This window comes from Hydractinia symbiolongicarpus, chromosome 14 (assembly GCF_029227915.1).
Source record: "Hydractinia symbiolongicarpus strain clone_291-10 chromosome 14, HSymV2.1, whole genome shotgun sequence".
NCBI classification, from domain to species: Eukaryota; Metazoa; Cnidaria; class Hydrozoa; order Anthoathecata; family Hydractiniidae; genus Hydractinia; species Hydractinia symbiolongicarpus.
Window position 1 is genome coordinate 23,621,245 of NC_079888.1, and position 13,425 is coordinate 23,634,669.

Here is a 13,425-nt window from a genome sequence, read left to right on the forward strand (position 1 = left end):
AACGCATGAGACTTGTAGTTTTCAAAAACAATTTCATATTTGATGGGACGCTGAATAAAAGAAGTTTAATCGCCGGCAAACGAAAATCCGCGATTTACCGTAAATCCCGGACTCGGCCCGTATAGTCAAAAGTATACAAAGAAAGTACCCAGGGAGTAAACTCATTTCCAGAACGATTTTTTAAATTATTTTTTCACCACTAAAACGCATAAGACTTGTAGTTTTTAAAAATGTTTTCATTTTTGATGAGACGCTGAATAAAAGAAGTATAATCGCCGGCAAACAAAAACCCGCGATTTCCTGTAAATCCCGGGCTTGGCCCGTATAGCCAAAAGTATACAAAGAAAGTACCCAGGGAGTAAACTCATTTCCCGAACGATTTTTTATATTATTTTTTTACCACTAAACGCATGAGACTTGTAGTTTTCAAAAACATTTTCATATTTGATGGGACGCTGAATAAAGGAAGTTTAATCGCCGGCAAACGAAAACCCGCGATTTCCCGTAAATCCCGTGCTTGGCCCGTATAGTCAAAAGTATACAAAGAAAGTACCCAGGGAGTAAACTCATTTCCCGAACGATTTTTTATATTACTTTTTTACAACTAAACGCATGAGACTTGTAGTTTTCAAAAAAATTTTCATATTTGATGGGACGCTGAATAAAAGAAGTTTAATCGCCGGCAAACGAAAATCCGCGATTTCCCGTAAATCCCGGACTCGGCCCGTATAGTCAAAAGTATACAAAGAAAGTACCCAGGGAGTAAACTCATTTCCCGAACGATTTTTTAAATTATTTTTGCACCACTAAAACGCATGAGACTTGTAGTTTTCAAAAATGTTTTCATTTTTGATGGGACGCTGAATAAAAGAAGTTTAATCGCCGGCAAACGAAAATCCGCGATTTCCCGTAAATCCCGGACTCGGCCCATATAGTCAAAAGTATACAAAGAAAGTACCCAGGGAGTGAACTCATTTCCCGAACAATTTTTTAAATTTTTTTTTTCACCACTAAAACGCATGAGACTTGTAGTTTTCAAAAATGTTTTCATTTTTGATGAGACACTTAATGAAAGAGGTTTAATCGCCGGAAAACGAAAACCCGCGATTTCCCGTAAATCCCGGGCTTAGCCCGTATAGTCAAATGTATACAAAGAAAGTACCCAGGGAGTAAACTCATTTCCCGAACGATTTTTTAAATTATTTTTGCACCACTAAAACGCATGAGACTTGTAGTTTTCAAAAATGTTTTTATTTTTGATGAGACACTTAATGAAAGAGGTTTAATCGCCGGAAAACGAAAACCCGCGATTTCCCGTAAATCCCGGGCTTAGCCCGTATAGTCAAATGTATACAAAGAAAGTACCCTGTGAGTGAATTCATTTCCAGAACGAAGTTTTAAATCATTTTTCACCACTAAAACGCATGAGACTTGTAGTTTTTTAAAAATGTTTTCATTTTTGATGAGACGCTGAATAAAAGCAGTTTAATCGCCGGCAAACGAAAAACTGCGATTTCCCGAACGATTTTTTAAATTTTTTTTTTCACCACTAAAACGCATGAGACTTGTAGTTTTCAAAAATGTTTTCATTTTTGATGAGACACTTAATGAAAGAGGTTTAATCGCCGGAAAACGAAAACCCGCGATTTCCCGTAAATCCCGGGCTTAGCCCGTATAGTCAAAAGTATACAAAGAAAGTACCCAGGGAGTAAACTCATTTCCCGAACGATTTTTTATATTACTTTTTTACAACTAAACGCATGAGACTTGTAGTTTTCAAAAAAATTTTCATATTTGATGGGACGCTGAATAAAAGAAGTTTAATCGCCGGCAAACGAAAATCCGCGATTTCCCGTAAATCCCGGACTCGGCCCGTATAGTCAAAAGTATACAAAGAAAGTACCCAGGGAGTAAACTCATTTCCCGAACGATTTTTTAAATTATTTTTGCACCACTAAAACGCATGAGACTTGTAGTTTTCAAAAATGTTTTCATTTTTGATGGGACGCTGAATAAAAGAAGTTTAATCGCCGGCAAACGAAAATCCGCGATTTCCCTTAAATCCCGGACTCGGCCCATATAGTCAAAAGTATACAAAGAAAGTACCCAGGGAGTGAACTCATTTCCCGAACAATTTTTTAAATTTTTTTTTTCACCACTAAAACGCATGAGACTTGTAGTTTTCAAAAATGTTTTCATTTTTGATGAGACACTTAATGAAAGAGGTTTAATCGCCGGAAAACGAAAACCCGCGATTTCCCGTAAATCCCGGGCTTAGCCCGTATAGTCAAATGTATACAAAGAAAGTACCCTGTGAGTGAACTCATTTCCAGAACGAAGTTTTAAATCATTTTTCACCACTAAAACGCATGAGACTTGTAGTTTTTTAAAAATGTTTTCATTTTTGATGAGACGCTGAATAAAAGCAGTTTAATCGCCGGCAAACGAAAAACTGCGATTTCCCGAACGATTTTTTAAATTTTTTTTTTCACCACTAAAACGCATGAGACTTGTAGTTTTCAAAAATGTTTTCATTTTTGATGAGACACTTAATGAAAGAGGTTTAATCGCCGGAAAACGAAAACCCGCGATTTCCCGTAAATCCCGGGCTTAGCCCGTATAGTCGAATGTATACAAAGAAAGTACCCTGTGAGTGAACTCATTTCCAGAACGAATTTTTAAATCATTTTTTCACCACTAAAACGCATGAGACTTGTAGTTTTTTAAAAATGTTTTCATTTTTGATGAGACGCTGAATAAAAGCAGTTTAATCGCCGGCAAACGAAAAACAGCGATTTCCCTAAATCCCGGACTCGGCCCGTATAGTCAAAAGTATACAAAGAAAGTACCCAGGGAGTAAACTCATTTCCAGAACGATTTTTCAAATTATTTTTTCACCACTAAAACGCATAAGACTTGTAGTTTTCAAAAAAATTTTCATATTTGATGGGACGCTGAATAAAAGAAGTTTAATCGCCGGCAAACGAAAATCCGCGATTTCCCGTAAATCCCGGACTCGGCCCGTATAGTCAAAAGTATACAAAGAAAGTACCCAGGGAGTAAACTCATTTCCCGAACGATTTTTTAAATTATTTTTGCACCACTAAAACGCATGAGACTTGTAGTTTTCAAAAATGTTTTCATTTTTGATGGGACGCTGAATAAAAGAAGTTTAATCGCCGGCAAACGAAAATCCGCGATTTCCCGTAAATCCCGGACTCGGCCCATATAGTCAAAAGTATACAAAGAAAGTACCCAGGGAGTGAACTCATTTCCCGAACAATTTTTTAAATTTTTTTTTTCACCACTAAAACGCATGAGACTTGTAGTTTTCAAAAATGTTTTCATTTTTGATGAGACACTTAATGAAAGAGGTTTAATCGCCGGAAAACGAAAACCCGCGATTTCCCGTAAATCCCGGGCTTAGCCCGTATAGTCAAATGTATACAAAGAAAGTACCCAGGGAGTAAACTCATTTCCCGAACGATTTTTTAAATTATTTTTGCACCACTAAAACGCATGAGACTTGTAGTTTTCAAAAATGTTTTCATTTTTGATGAGACACTTAATGAAAGAGGTTTAATCGCCGGAAAACGAAAACCCGCGATTTCCCGTAAATCCCGGGCTTAGCCCGTATAGTCAAATGTATACAAAGAAAGTACCCTGTGAGTGAACTCATTTCCAGAACGAAGTTTTAAATCATTTTTCACCACTAAAACGCATGAGACTTGTAGTTTTTTAAAAATGTTTTCATTTTTGATGAGACGCTGAATAAAAGCAGTTTAATCGCCGGCAAACGAAAAACTGCGATTTCCCGAACGATTTTTTAAATTTTTTTTTTCACCACTAAAACGCATGAGACTTGTAGTTTTCAAAAATGTTTTCATTTTTGATGAGACACTTAATGAAAGAGGTTTAATCGCCGGAAAACGAAAACCCGCGATTTCCCGTAAATCCCGGGCTTAGCCCGTATAGTCGAATGTATACAAAGAAAGTACCCTGTGAGTGAACTCATTTCCAGAACGAATTTTTAAATCATTTTTTCACCACTAAAACGCATGAGACTTGTAGTTTTTTAAAAATGTTTTCATTTTTGATGAGACGCTGAATAAAAGCAGTTTAATCGCCGGCAAACGAAAAACAGCGATTTCCCTAAATCCCGGACTCGGCCCGTATAGTCAAAAGTATACAAAGAAAGTACCCAGGGAGTAAACCCATTTCCAGAACGATTTTTCAAATTATTTTTTCACCACTAAAACGCATAAGACTTGTAGTTTTCAAAAAAATTTTCATATTTGATGGGACGCTGAATAAAAGAAGTTTAATCGCCGGCAAACGAAAATCCGCGATTTCCCGTAAATCCCGGACTCGGCCCGTATAGTCAAAAGTATACAAAGAAAGTACCCAGGGAGTAAACTCATTTCCCGAACGATTTTTTAAATTATTTTTGCACCACTAAAACGCATGAGACTTGTAGTTTTCAAAAATGTTTTCATTTTTGATGGGACGCTGAATAAAAGAAGTTTAATCGCCGGCAAACAAAAATCCGCGATTTCCCGTAAATCCCGGACTCGGCCCATATAGTCAAAAGTATACAAAGAAAGTACCCAGGGAGTGAACTCATTTCCCGAACAATTTTTTAAATTTTTTTTTTCACCACTAAAACGCATGAGACTTGTAGTTTTCAAAAATGTTTTCATTTTTGATGAGACACTTAATGAAAGAGGTTTAATCGCCGGAAAACGAAAACCCGCGATTTCCCGTAAATCCCGGGCTTAGCCCGTATAGTCAAATGTATACAAAGAAAGTACCCTGTGAGTGAACTCATTTCCAGAACGAAGTTTTAAATCATTTTTCACCACTAAAACGCATGAGACTTGTAGTTTTTTAAAAATGTTTTCATTTTTGATGAGACGCTGAATAAAAGCAGTTTAATCGCCGGCAAACGAAAAACTGCGATTTCCCGAACGATTTTTTAAATTTTTTTTTTCACCACTAAAACGCATGAGACTTGTAGTTTTCAAAAATGTTTTCATTTTTGATGAGACACTTAATGAAAGAGGTTTAATCGCCGGAAAACGAAAACCCGCGATTTCCCGTAAATCCCGGGCTTAGCCCGTATAGTCGAATGTATACAAAGAAAGTACCCTGTGAGTGAACTCATTTCCAGAACGAATTTTTAAATCATTTTTTCACCACTAAAACGCATGAGACTTGTAGTTTTTTAAAAATGTTTTCATTTTTGATGAGACGCTGAATAAAAGCAGTTTAATCGCCGGCAAACGAAAAACAGCGATTTCCCTAAATCCCGGACTCGGCCCGTATAGTCAAAAGTATACAAAGAAAGTACCCAGGGAGTAAACTCATTTCCAGAACGATTTTTCAAATTATTTTTTCACCACTAAAACGCATAAGACTTGTAGTTTTCAAAAAAATTTTCATATTTGATGGGACGCTGAATAAAAGAAGTTTAATCGCCGGCAAACGAAAATCCGCGATTTCCCGTAAATCCCGGACTCGGCCCGTATAGTCAAAAGTATACAAAGAAAGTACCCAGGGAGTAAACTCATTTCCCGAACGATTTTTTAAATTATTTTTGCACCACTAAAACGCATGAGACTTGTAGTTTTCAAAAATGTTTTCATTTTTGATGGGACGCTGAATAAAAGAAGTTTAATCGCCGGCAAACGAAAATCCGCGATTTCCCGTAAATCCCGGACTCGGCCCATATAGTCAAAAGTATACAAAGAAAGTACCCAGGGAGTGAACTCATTTCCCGAACAATTTTTTAAATTTTTTTTTTCACCACTAAAACGCATGAGACTTGTAGTTTTCAAAAATGTTTTCATTTTTGATGAGACACTTAATGAAAGAGGTTTAATCGCCGGAAAACGAAAACCCGCGATTTCCCGTAAATCCCGGGCTTAGCCCGTATAGTCAAATGTATACAAAGAAAGTACCCAGGGAGTAAACTCATTTCCCGAACGATTTTTTAAATTATTTTTGCACCACTAAAACGCATGAGACTTGTAGTTTTCAAAAATGTTTTCATTTTTGATGAGACACTTAATGAAAGAGGTTTAATCGCCGGAAAACGAAAACCCGCGATTTCCCGTAAATCCCGGGCTTAGCCCGTATAGTCAAATGTATACAAAGAAAGTACCCTGTGAGTGAACTCATTTCCAGAACGAAGTTTTAAATCATTTTTCACCACTAAAACGCATGAGACTTGTAGTTTTTTAAAAATGTTTTCATTTTTGATGAGACGCTGAATAAAAGCAGTTTAATCGCCGGCAAACGAAAAACTGCGATTTCCCGAACGATTTTTTAAATTTTTTTTTTCACCACTAAAACGCATGAGACTTGTAGTTTTCAAAAATGTTTTCATTTTTGATGAGACACTTAATGAAAGAGGTTTAATCGCCGGAAAACGAAAACCCGCGATTTCCCGTAAATCCCGGGCTTAGCCCGTATAGTCGAATGTATACAAAGAAAGTACCCTGTGAGTGAACTCATTTCCAGAACGAATTTTTAAATCATTTTTTCACCACTAAAACGCATGAGACTTGTAGTTTTTTAAAAATGTTTTCATTTTTGATGAGACGCTGAATAAAAGCAGTTTAATCGCCGGCAAACGAAAAACAGCGATTTCCCTAAATCCCGGACTCGGCCCGTATAGTCAAAAGTATACAAAGAAAGTACCCAGGGAGTAAACCCATTTCCAGAACGATTTTTCAAATTATTTTTTCACCACTAAAACGCATAAGACTTGTAGTTTTCAAAAAAATTTTCATATTTGATGGGACGCTGAATAAAAGAAGTTTAATCGCCGGCAAACGAAAATCCGCGATTTCCCGTAAATCCCGGACTCGGCCCGTATAGTCAAAAGTATACAAAGAAAGTACCCAGGGAGTAAACTCATTTCCCGAACGATTTTTTAAATTATTTTTGCACCACTAAAACGCATGAGACTTGTAGTTTTCAAAAATGTTTTCATTTTTGATGGGACGCTGAATAAAAGAAGTTTAATCGCCGGCAAACAAAAATCCGCGATTTCCCGTAAATCCCGGACTCGGCCCATATAGTCAAAAGTATACAAAGAAAGTACCCAGGGAGTGAACTCATTTCCCGAACAATTTTTTAAATTTTTTTTTTCACCACTAAAACGCATGAGACTTGTAGTTTTCAAAAATGTTTTCATTTTTGATGAGACACTTAATGAAAGAGGTTTAATCGCCGGAAAACGAAAACCCGCGATTTCCCGTAAATCCCGGGCTTAGCCCGTATAGTCAAATGTATACAAAGAAAGTACCCTGTGAGTGAACTCATTTCCAGAACGAAGTTTTAAATCATTTTTCACCACTAAAACGCATGAGACTTGTAGTTTTTTAAAAATGTTTTCATTTTTGATGAGACGCTGAATAAAAGCAGTTTAATCGCCGGCAAACGAAAAACTGCGATTTCCCGAACGATTTTTTAAATTTTTTTTTTCACCACTAAAACGCATGAGACTTGTAGTTTTCAAAAATGTTTTCATTTTTGATGAGACACTTAATGAAAGAGGTTTAATCGCCGGAAAACGAAAACCCGCGATTTCCCGTAAATCCCGGGCTTAGCCCGTATAGTCGAATGTATACAAAGAAAGTACCCTGTGAGTGAACTCATTTCCAGAACGAATTTTTAAATCATTTTTTCACCACTAAAACGCATGAGACTTGTAGTTTTTTAAAAATGTTTTCATTTTTGATGAGACGCTGAATAAAAGCAGTTTAATCGCCGGCAAACGAAAAACAGCGATTTCCCTAAATCCCGGACTCGGCCCGTATAGTCAAAAGTATACAAAGAAAGTACCCAGGGAGTAAACTCATTTCCAGAACGATTTTTCAAATTATTTTTTCACCACTAAAACGCATAAGACTTTTAGTTTTTAAAAATGTTTTCATTTTTGATGAGATGCTGAATAAAAGAAGTTTAATCGCCGGCAAACGAAAACCCGCGATTTCCCGTAAATCCCGGGCTTGGCCCGTATAGCCAAAAGTATACAAAGAAAGTACCCAGGGAGTAAACTCATTTCCCGAACGATTTTTTATATTATTTTTTTACCACTAAACGCATGAGACTTGTAGTTTTTTAAAAATGTTTTCATTTTTGATGAGACGCTGAATAAAAGCAGTTTAATCGCCGGCAAACGAAAAACTGCGATTTCCCGAACGATTTTTTAAATTTTTTTTTTCACCACTAAAACGCATGAGACTTGTAGTTTTCAAAAATGTTTTCATTTTTGATGAGACACTTAATGAAAGAGGTTTAATCGCCGGAAAACGAAAACCCGCGATTTCCCGTAAATCCCGGGGTTAGCCCGTATAGTCGAATGTATACAAAGAAAGTACCCTGTGAGTGAACTCATTTCCAGAACGAATTTTTAAATCATTTTTTCACCACTAAAACGCATGAGACTTGTAGTTTTTTAAAAATGTTTTCATTTTTGATGAGACGCTGAATAAAAGCAGTTTAATCGCCGGCAAACGAAAAACAGCGATTTCCCTAAATCCCGGACTCGGCCCGTATAGTCAAAAGTATACAAAGAAAGTACCCAGGGAGTAAACTCATTTCCAGAACGATTTTTTAAATTATTTTTTCACCACTAAAACGCATAAGACTTGTAGTTTTTAAAAATGTTTTCATTTTTGATGAGATGCTGAATAAAAGAAGTTTAATCGCCGGCAAACGAAAACCCGCGATTTCCCGTAAATCCCGGGCTTGGCCCGTATAGCCAAAAGTATACAAAGAAAGTACCCAGGGAGTAAACTCATTTCCCGAACGATTTTTTATATTATTTTTTTACCACTAAACGCATGAGACTTGTAGTTTTCAAAAACAATTTCATATTTGATGGGACGCTGAATAAAAGAAGTTTAATCGCCGGCAAACGAAAATCCGCGATTTACCGTAAATCCCGGACTCGGCCCGTATAGTCAAAAGTATACAAAGAAAGTACCCAGGGAGTAAACTCATTTCCAGAACGATTTTTTAAATTATTTTTTCACCACTAAAACGCATAAGACTTGTAGTTTTTAAAAATGTTTTCATTTTTGATGAGACGCTGAATAAAAGAAGTTTAATCGCCGGCAAACAAAAACCCGCGATTTCCTGTAAATCCCGGGCTTGGCCCGTATAGCCAAAAGTATACAAAGAAAGTACCCAGGGAGTAAACTCATTTCCCGAACGATTTTTTATATTATTTTTTTACCACTAAACGCATGAGACTTGTAGTTTTCAAAAACATTTTCATATTTGATGGGACGCTGAATAAAGGAAGTTTAATCGCCGGCAAACGAAAACCCGCGATTTCCCGTAAATCCCGTGCTTGGCCCGTATAGTCAAAAGTATACAAAGAAAGTACTCAGGGAGTAAAATCATTTCAAGAACGATTTTTTAAATTATTTTTTCACCACTAAAACGCATAAGACTTGTAGTTTTTAAAAATGTTTTCATTTTTGATGAGACGCTGAATAAAAGAAGTTTAATCGCCGGCAAACAAAAACCCGCGATTTCCCGTAAATCCCGGGCTTGGCCCGTATAGTCAAAAGTATACAAAGAAAGTACTCAGGGAGTAAAATCATTTCCAGACCGATTTTTTAAATTATTTTTTCACCACTAAAACGCATAAGACTTGTAGTTTTTAAAAATGTTTTCATTTTTGATGAGACGCTGAATAAAGGAAGTTTAATCGCCGGCAAACGAAAACCCGCGATTTTCCGTAAATCCCGGGCTTGGCCCGTATAGTCAAAAGTATACAAAGAAAGTACCCAGGGAGTAAACTCATTTTCCGAACGATTTTTTAAATTATTTTTTCACCACTAAAACGCATGAGACTTGTAGTTTTCAAAAATGTTTTCATTTTTGATGAGACGCTGAATAAAAGCAGTTTAATCGCCGGCAAACGAAAACCCGCGATTTCTCGTAAATCCCGGCTTGGCCCGTATAGTCAAAAGTATACAAAGAAAGTACCCAGGGAGTAAACTCATTTCCCGAACGATTTTTTAAATTATTTTTTCACCACTAAAACGCATGAGACTTGTAGTTTTCAAAAATGTTTTCATTTTTGATGAGACGCTGAATAAAAGCAGTTTAATCGCTGGCAAACGAAAAACTGCGATTTTGCTAAATCCCGGACTCGGCCCGTAAAGTCAAAAATATACAAAGAAAGTACCCAGGGAGTAAACTCATTTCCCGAACGATTTTTTAAATTATTTTTTCACCACTAAAACGCATGAGACTTGTAGTTTTTGAAAATGCTTTCATTTTTGATGAGACGCTGAATAAAAGAAGTTTAATCGCCGGCAAACGAAAACCCGCATTTTCCTGTAAATCCCGGTCTCGGTCCGTATAGTCAAAAGTATACAAGGAAAGTACCCAGTGAGTAAACTCATTTTCCGAACGAATTTTTAAATTATTTTTTCACCACTAAAACGCATGAGACTGGTAGTTTTCAGAAATGTTTTCATTTTTGATGAGACGCTTAAAGAAAGTGGTTTAATCGCCGGCAAACGAAAACCCGCGATATCCCGTAAATCCCGGGCTTGGCCCGTATAGTCGAATGTATACAAAGAAAGTACCCTGTGAGTAAACTCATTTCCAAAACGATTTTTTAAATTATCTTTTCACCACTAAAGCCCATGAGACTTGTAGTATTTAAAAATATTTTCATTTTTGATGAGACGCTGAATAAAAGAAGTTTAATCGCCGGCAAACGAAAAAATGCTATTTCCATAAATCCCGGACTCGGCCCGTATAGTCAAAAGTATACAAAGAAAGTACCCAGGGAGTAAACTCATTTCCAGAACGATTTTTTAAATTATTTTTTCACCACTAAAACGCATAAGACTTGTAGTTTTTAAAAATGTTTTCATTTTTGATGAGACGCTGAATAAAAGAAGTTTAATCGCCGGCAAACGAAAACCCGCGTTTTCCCGTAAATCCCGGGTTTGGCCCGTATAGTCAAAAGTATACAAAGAAAGTACCCAGGGAGTAAACTCATTTCCCGAACGATTTTTTAAATTTTTTTTTCACCACTATAACGCATGAGACTTGTAGTTTTCAAAAATGTTTTCATTTTTGATGAGACACTTAATGAAAGAGGTTTAATCGCCGGAAAACGAAAACCCGCGATTTCCCGTAAATCCCGGGCTTAGCCCGTATAGTCAAAAGTATACAAAGAAAGTACCCAGGGAGTAAACTCATTTCCCGAACGATTTTTTAAGTTATTTTTTCACCACTAAAACGCATGAGACTTGTAGTTTTCAAAAATGTTTTCATTTTTGATGAGACGCTTAATGAAAGAGGTTTAATCGCCGGCAAACGAAATCCCGTGTTTTCCCGTAAATCCGGGGCTTGGACCGTATAGTCTAATGTATACCAAGAAAGTACCCAGGGAGTAAACTCATTTCCCGAACGATTTTTTAAATTTTTTTTTCACCACTATAACGCATGAGACTTGTAGTTTTCAAAAATGTTTTCATTTTTGATGAGACACTTAATGAAAGAGGTTTAATCGCCGGAAAACGAAAACCCGCGATTTCCCGTAAATCCCGGGGTTAGCCCGTATAGTCGAATGTATACAAAGAAAGTACCCTGTGAGTGAACTCATTTCCAGAACGAATTTTTAAATCATTTTTTCACCACTAAAACGCATGAGACTTGTAGTTTTTTAAAAATGTTTTCATTTTTGATGAGACGCTGAATAAAAGCAGTTTAATCGCCGGCAAACGAAAAACTGCGATTTCCCGAACGATTTTTTAAATTTTTTTTTTCACCACTAAAACGCATGAGACTTGTAGTTTTCAAAAATGTTTTCATTTTTGATGAGACACTTAATGAAAGAGGTTTAATCGCCGGAAAACGAAAACCCGCGATTTCCCGTAAATCCCGGGGTTAGCCCGTATAGTCGAATGTATACAAAGAAAGTACCCTGTGAGTGAACTCATTTCCAGAACGAATTTTTAAATCATTTTTTCACCACTAAAACGCATGAGACTTGTAGTTTTTTAAAAATGTTTTCATTTTTGATGAGACGCTGAATAAAAGCAGTTTAATCGCCGGCAAACGAAAAACAGCGATTTCCCTAAATCCCGGACTCGGCCCGTATAGTCAAAAGTATACAAAGAAAGTACCCAGGGAGTAAACTCATTTCCAGAACGATTTTTTAAATTATTTTTTCACCACTAAAACGCATAAGACTTGTAGTTTTTAAAAATGTTTTCATTTTTGATGAGATGCTGAATAAAAGAAGTTTAATCGCCGGCAAACGAAAACCCGCGATTTCCCGTAAATCCCGGGCTTGGCCCGTATAGCCAAAAGTATACAAAGAAAGTACCCAGGGAGTAAACTCATTTCCCGAACGATTTTTTATATTATTTTTTTACCACTAAACGCATGAGACTTGTAGTTTTCAAAAACAATTTCATATTTGATGGGACGCTGAATAAAAGAAGTTTAATCGCCGGCAAACGAAAATCCGCGATTTACCGTAAATCCCGGACTCGGCCCGTATAGTCAAAAGTATACAAAGAAAGTACCCAGGGAGTGAACTCATTTCCAGAACGATTTTTTAAATTATTTTTTCACCACTAAAACGCATAAGACTTGTAGTTTTTAAAAATGTTTTCATTTTTGATGAGACGCTGAATAAAAGAAGTTTAATCGCCGGCAAACAAAAACCCGCGATTTACTGTAAATCCCGGGCTTGGCCCGTATAGCCAAAAGTATACAAAGAAAGTACCCAGGGAGTAAACTCATTTCCCGAACGATTTTTTATATTATTTTTTTACCACTAAACGCATGAGACTTGTAGTTTTCAAAAACATTTTCATATTTGATGGGACGCTGAATAAAGGAAGTTTAATCGCCGGCAAACGAAAACCCGCGATTTCCCGTAAATCCCGTGCTTGGCCCGTATAGTCAAAAGTATACAAAGAAAGTACTCAGGGAGTAAAATCATTTCCAGAACGATTTTTTAAATTATTTTTTCACCACTAAAACGCATAAGACTTGTAGTTTTTAAAAATGTTTTCATTTTTGATGAGACGCTGAATAAAAGAAGTTTAATCGCCGGCAAACAAAAACCCGCGATTTCCCGTAAATCCCGGGCTTGGCCCGTATAGTCAAAAGTATACAAAGAAAGTACCCAGGGAGTAAACTCATTTCCCGAACGATTTTTTAAATTATTTTTTCACCACTAAAACGCATGAGACTTGTAGTTTTCAAAAATGTTTTCATTTTTGATGAGACGCTGAATAAAAGCAGTTTAATCGCTGGCAAACGAAAAACTGCGATTTTGCTAAATCCCGGACTCGGCCCGTAAAGTCAAAAATATACAAAGAAAGTACCCAGGGAGTAAACTCATTTCCCGAACGATTTTTTAAA